The following is a 6,922-nucleotide window of genomic DNA, read 5'->3' as shown; positions in this document are numbered from 1 at the left end:
CCGCTCCGTCATTTGATAAGATCATGGCTGATCCATTTGGATTTCAGATTCCACATTCCCATCTACCCCCGACAACCTTTGATTCCCTTGCCTATACGGGCATCCAAAATAGGAGCAGCAGTAACACTACAACGTCATCCCAACTGTGGGCTGATTCCTGGCACATCTCCCAGGGTGAATAACTTGTCTCTGGCATTTCTTGGGGGTAATTTCCCAATGTTTCACTGTTCTGGGAGGGCTTGCCAAACAGGAGCTGAATCGTCTGCCGTACATTTAATCACCAGATGTCGTATGTGGCTTGGTATCAACATTTTGTCTGATAACGCTTAGGAGGATTTAGATCAGGAGAAATTATTTACACTGGCAGGGGGGTCGGCACCCAGGGGGGAACAGGTCGAAAGTAATTGGCACAAGCTCCAGATGGGCAGATGAGAATTATTCTGAACAACGTGAGCTGTTAAGATCTGAAATGCATGATCACAAAAGCTGGTGGAAGCAGATTCAATAATAACTTCCAGACGGAAATCGAGTAAGTACCCGAGAATTAAAACATTGAAAGCTGTGGGGAAAGCGGGACCAGTTTAATAATTCTTTCATCGAGGCAGAATATGTTGATGGCCTGAATGGTCCTCTTCAGTATTCTACGGTTCTATAAATCTGAAGATCTGCTGTTATGCTGTGAGGTTTGACTCTATGTTAATGGCACTGTGTATGCAAGGTTGCTGCAGTGAGTGTCTAAGTTGTTCACAGCTGCTGCAAATGAAAGAGGTCCCCAGTTAGAAAAGGTTCATCTTTCTATTATCCAAAGATGTCAGTAGAAAAGTTCTGTAGTTAAGATTTCACAGCAAGAGTTTTAACAGCACCAGGTTAAAGTCCAACAGGTTTATTTGGTAGCAAATGCCATTAGCTTTCGGAGCGCTGCTCCTTCGTCAGGTGGAGTGGATATCTGCTCTCAAACAAGGCACAGAGACACAAACTCAAGTTACAGAATACTGATTAGAATGCGAATCTTTACAGCTAATCAAGTCTTAAAAATACAGACAATGTGAGTGGAGAGAGCATTAGGTTAAAGAAATGTGTATTGTCTCCAGACAGGACAGCCAGTGAGATTCTGCAGGTCCAGGTTCGAGCGGTGTTCATTCATCATTGTGTACCTGATATGCTGCAGGAAAGGATGTTCCGAGGCATGGTACATTGGGGAGACCATGCAGACGCTACGACAACGGATGAATAAACACCGCTCGACAATCACCAGGCAAGACTGTTCTCTTCCTGTTGGGGAGCACTTCAGCGGTCATGGGCATTCAGCCTCTGATATTCGGGTAAGCATTCTCCAAGGCGGCCTTCACGACACACGACAGCGCAGAGTCCCTGAGCAGAGACTGATAGCCAGGTTCCGCACACATGAGGACGGCCTCAACCGGGATCTTGGGTTCATGTCACACTATCTGTAACCCCAACAACTTGCCTGGACTTGCAAAATCTCACTGGCTGTCCTGTCTAGAGACAATACACATCTCTTTAACCTGTGCTAATGCTCTCTCCACTCACATTGTCTGTACCTTTAAGACTTGATTAGCTGTAAAGACTCGCATTCCAATCATTATTCATTATTCTGTAAATTGAGTTTGTGTCTTTATATGTCCTGTTTGCTGTTTATGAGCAGATCTCCCACTCACCTGACGAAGGAGCAGTGCTCCGAAAGCTAGAGGCGTTTGCTACCAAATAAACCTGTTGGACTTTAACCTGGTGTTGTTAGACTCCTTACTGTGTTTACCCCAGTCCAACGCCGGCATCTCCACATGATGTATAATCCCACGCAGCCTGTAGACAGAACAGAGCAGCATTCGTACAGACCAGAGGTGTCCACACATCCTCCTAGTTCTCACCAAGTTTTACAGATGCATCATAAAAGTTTAGTTGCAAAACTGACATATATTGCTGATGAGGAACTGGGTGGCATGGTGGCGCAGTGGTTAGCACTGCTGCCTCACAGCCCCAGGGACCCGGGTTCAATTCCAGCCTCGGGTCACTGTCTGTGTGGAGTTTGCACATTCTACCTGTGTCTGCGTGGGTTTCCTCTGGGTGCTCCGGTTTCCTCCCACACTCCAAAGAAGTGTGAGTTAGATTGATTGGCCATGCTAAATTGTCCCTAGTGTCAGGGGGATTAGCAGGGTAAATGAGGGTTACCGGAATAGGGCCTGGTGGGATTGTGGTCCGTACAGACGCGATGGGCCGAATGGCCTCCTTCTGTACTGTAGGGGTTCTATAAAACCCTCTTCAAGGAGGATCTGGACCCTCACTGGATTGACTAAGTACCAAGGGTTGCACGGCCCACCACCCCCCACCCCGTAGTCCCTCAATATTTCCTCTCCAGCAGTTCTGTGAATGGAAAACAACAAAAACTGCTGTTATATCAACTCAGCATTACCCCAGCCAGTCAGGTCCAATAATCCGGGGCATTTCTGTTCATTGATGAGCCAACTTGTCCCTCTGATGGGACCTGGAAGTGTAGACCTGTCACCGCAAGTGAGGATTTTCTCATTTCTGGTGGTCCTGAATCTGATGCCCCGCTGAGTAGGTGCCATCCAGGGCATGGTCAGGACCATTCTCGCTGTCAGTGCAAAGGTTGGGAGTTCAAGCCCCATTTCAGAGACCTCACCGCATAATCTAGGCAGATTTTGATTTGATTTGATTTATTATTGTCACATGAATTAACATACAGTGAAAAGTATTGTTTCTTGCACGCTTTGCAGACAAAACATACCATTCATAGAGAAGGAAGCAAGAGAGTGCAGAATGTAGTGTTACAGTCATAGCTAGGATGTAGAGAAAGATCAACTTAATGCAAGGTAAGTCCATTCAAAAGTCTGTTTGCAGCAGGAAAGAAGCTGTTCTTGAGTCGGTTGGTACGTGATCTCAGACTTTTGTATCTTTCTCCCGACGGAAGAAAGTGGAAGAGAGAATGTCCGGGGTGTGTGAGGTCCTTAATTATGCTGGCTGCTTTGCTGAGACAGCGGAAATGACAGATACTCCAATATAGTATTAAGAGAATGCAGCACTGTTGGAGATGCCACCTTTCAGATAAAACCTTAATCTGAGGCATTGTCTCCCCTCACAGGTGGAGGGAAATGATCCCCATTGCTATTCTGAAGAAGAACATGGGGCGCTGGACAATCCATGCTGTTCCTGTGGCTGATACAGCTAAGCTTTAGGTTGATGGTGACCACCAGGGTGCTGATGGTGGGGTCTTCGTAACACTGGTTGTTATTCATGGCGGGATCCACTGTGGGCCAGCCACAAGTCCATTGCCTTTTGGCAGGACTGGATAATCCTGCCATTGATGGTCAGGGGAAGTGTTTTCATGTTGGATATGGCCAATCCTGGCAATTATATCACAGAACCATAGAATCCTTACAGTGCAGAAGGAGGCCATTCAGCCAATCGAACCTGCATCGACAACAATCCCACCCAGGCCCTATCCTCACATCCCCCCACTTATTTACCCTACTAGTCCCCCCCGACACTAAGGCGCAATTGAGCATGGCCAATGAAACTAACCCGCACATCATTGGAGTGTGGGAGGAAACTGGAGCACCCGGAGGAGACCCATGCAAACATGGGTCTTATATCCTGGGCCCGATCTACATGAGCCAAGCTGATTGGAGAAGGGGGAGGTTCCTCCTCCAAGACTTGGGCTCATTTGCATCTTAGCCAAAAGGCCGAGATGCCGCTTTAAAAAATTGCTTCATATGAAACATATGAAGCTTCAGTGTAACCTAATGACCTCAACCAAGTGCGGCCAACCATGGGCTGCCGACCATACTACACTTGATCTTAGCCAAAAGGCCGAGAAGCGATTGATCCATTCGGGACGAACCGCGACAAATACCACTGCCCTTCTGGACAATGTGCAAACTCCGCACAGACAGTTATCCGAGGCCGGAATTGAACCCGGGTCCCTGGCGCCGTGAAGCATCACTCTGCCACGAATGTTATCTGCCCATGTGAACTCAGATATTGAATTCCCCCTGCATTAGGCTGGTGCATTATTGAAGGAGTTGTGAATGGAGGTGCACACTGTAAAATTGCCAGCCTCCCCTCATTACCACCCCCCCACCTCGCCCCCCACCGCCACTCCCCACCCCCCCCCCCCCCCCCCCCACTAAAACAAGGTAGGCAGGGGCTGTAAAATGCAGCCTCTGATGATCTTATTTCTTTTACTCCATCCTTAAAGTTACAAAGCCAATGCTCAGAGTGGAGCGGGCAAATCCAAATCCATTCCCTGCTTGCTCCAAAAACCAAATTCAAAATCCAATTGCATCCAATTCATGGTCCCCCCAAGGGAGACAAACAAGATCCAAGCTGACAAGATGAGGCACTGCACCCATCCTGTGCTTGGTCTGCACTTGTTCTTAGCCAAAAGGCTGAGAAGCTTCTGGTGATGTACATGGTCTGTTATTGATGACCTGCAGAGGTATTTGCTTTTTTGGTTTGGCTGCTAGATGGGTCCATTCGTTAGTGTGAGTGCCACGTTATATAGAGAGTACCCTCAGTCTGACTTTAGCTTCACAAGGACTACACATTGGTCACTGCTGTCAGGACTTCCCAGGATGTTGCCTGGCATGGAGGGCATTAGCTGTGAGGAGAGGTTGGAGAAACTCGGTTTGTTCTCATTGCAACGACAGAGGTTGAGGGGTGACCTGATAGAAGTCTACAAGTGGGTGGGGAAAGGACCACACTGGTAAAGCAGCTATTGATGGCAGCTGCCCTGTAATCCCCTGACCTCAAATACATCATCAGGGCTTTTAGTGAACTCTTGCCCCAACACACAATGCGATAACACTCAACAATTTACAACTCAAGTAGTGAAGCAGGAAGAGGAGAAGGAATTTAGGGTAGAGTTGCGGAGAGGGACAGCAATGGGAAACAGGCATCAAGTAGCTTCAGCCTCCAAATTAGCTTGCGTACGGGAGACTGGCCAGTAATTATTAGAACTCTCACACCAGCATGTACTCCCTGCTTACGAACCTTACTGCCATTTACATTCATTACACACTGGCGTTAATGTTTCCTAGGTATTAATTCCTATATCCACACCTATAATGAGAACTTGCCAAGCTGAGATGGCAATATCCCAGCAAAGCTGACTTTATCTCCATCATTTGTGTTTTCCAAGTCACCAGCCTGCACTGCGGAAAAATTCTCTGCTCTAACAAGATGACCTTGGGGGTGAATTTTCCCGTCCCGCCCGCCATGGGAATCATAGTGGGCGGCAAAGGTCCATTGACCTCGGGCGGGATTTTCCGGTTTTCAGGCAAGCACGGCCGGAAAACTCCCCCCTGTTTTGCTATAAAACTATAAATACAAGGACAGCATATATACCTTTACATTCGGAACTAATTTCTATCTGGTTGTCCCTGGTACAAAGATTCCTCAGCCTCTCGCTCCACCCTACCGGAATAAACTTGGTGATGACTCATCGTGTGCAATGAGAGAATGCGACATTCAATTTTCTGTTCAAATATTAATTCCGTATCTAACTCAGATTAGTTTATTATGTAAGTGACCTCAGGCAGAAAATCATTAGACATTCTTTGCCCCAAATCCTTCCTGCACCCTATTTCTGGTCAGTGGCACGCCTGATACTACGCTCCTCTCCATTCAGTGTCATTAAAGGACCAAGAATGTGTTCAAGAAAGATCCTTTAAAGCTTTCAAAGCAGCCCTTTGAGTGCTGCTAGCTTGTTGGAGAACACACCCAGCATTCAGCCAGGTTTCTTGTGCATGGCAATGTGTATAGGAAAGGTGTTAACGCATTGCTGATGCTATGAAAGAATGAGAGATCAACAAAAGCAGGACAAAAGCAACCTGGCCAATTTCTATCCCATCACTCTATTCTCCATGATCAGCAAAATAATGGAAGGCATCATTGAGGATCCTACCAGGCAGCACTTAATCAGCAATAACCCTCTCATGATGCTCAGTTTGCATTCCGCCAGGGTCACTCAGCTCCTGACCTCATTACAGCCCTGATCCAAACATGGACAAAACAACCTGAAGAAGTTGAGGTGAAAGTGACCTCAAGGCAGTGTTTGGCCAAGTGTGGCATCAAGGAGCCTTAGCAGGACTGGAGTCAACGGGAATCGGGGGAAAACTCTCCGCTGGTTGGAGTCACACCTGGCACAAAAGGACCAGGGAGCAGGTCAAAGGCTAGGAATTCTGCAGCAAGTGATTCACGGTGGCACAGTGGTTAGCACTGCCGCCTCACAGCTCCAGGGATCCGTGTTCGATTCCCAGTTTGGGTCACTGTCTGTGTGGAGTTTGCACATTCTCCCCGTGTCTGTGTGGGTTTCCTCCCGGTGCTCCGGTTTCCTCCCACAGTCCAAAGATGTGTGGGTTAGGTGGATTGGCCATGATAAATTGCCCCTTAGTGTCAGGGGGACTAGCTAGGGTAAATACATGGGGTTATGGGGATAAGGCCTGGATGGGACTCTATTGGCCGAATGGCCTCCTTCTGCACTGTAGGATTCTATGATTCTGACTCCCCAAACCCTGCCCACCATCCACAAGATACAAGTCAGGAGTGTGTTGGAATATTCTCCACTTGCCAGGATGGGTGCAGCTCCAACAATACTCAAGGAGCTCAACACCATCCAGGACAAAGCAGCCCCGCTTGATTGGCATTCCATCCACCACTTTAAACATTAACTCCCTCAATTACTGACACAGAGTGTACCATCCACTAGATGAACTTCAGCAACTCACCGAGTTCAACAGCATTTTCCCAAACCTCTACCACCTTGAAAGCCAAAGGCAGCAGACACATGGGAACACCACCTGCAAGATCTCCTCCAAGCCTCACACCATGCTGATTTGGAACTATATCACCATTCCTTCACTGTCGCTGGGTCAAAATTCTG

General features: G+C 47.7%; 1 pseudogene; it reads right to left on the bottom strand.

The window, feature by feature from the left end:
- Positions 1–3,655: 3,655 nt before the first annotated feature.
- Positions 3,656–3,861, bottom strand: LOC144499294 (U2 spliceosomal RNA; annotated as a pseudogene).
- Between the last annotated feature and the right edge of the window lie 3,061 nt (positions 3,862–6,922).

Source organism: Mustelus asterias, chromosome 9, assembly GCF_964213995.1.
Source record: "Mustelus asterias chromosome 9, sMusAst1.hap1.1, whole genome shotgun sequence".
NCBI lineage: Eukaryota > Metazoa > Chordata > Chondrichthyes > Carcharhiniformes > Triakidae > Mustelus > Mustelus asterias.
This window is presented reverse-complemented; position numbering and strand designations above follow the sequence as displayed.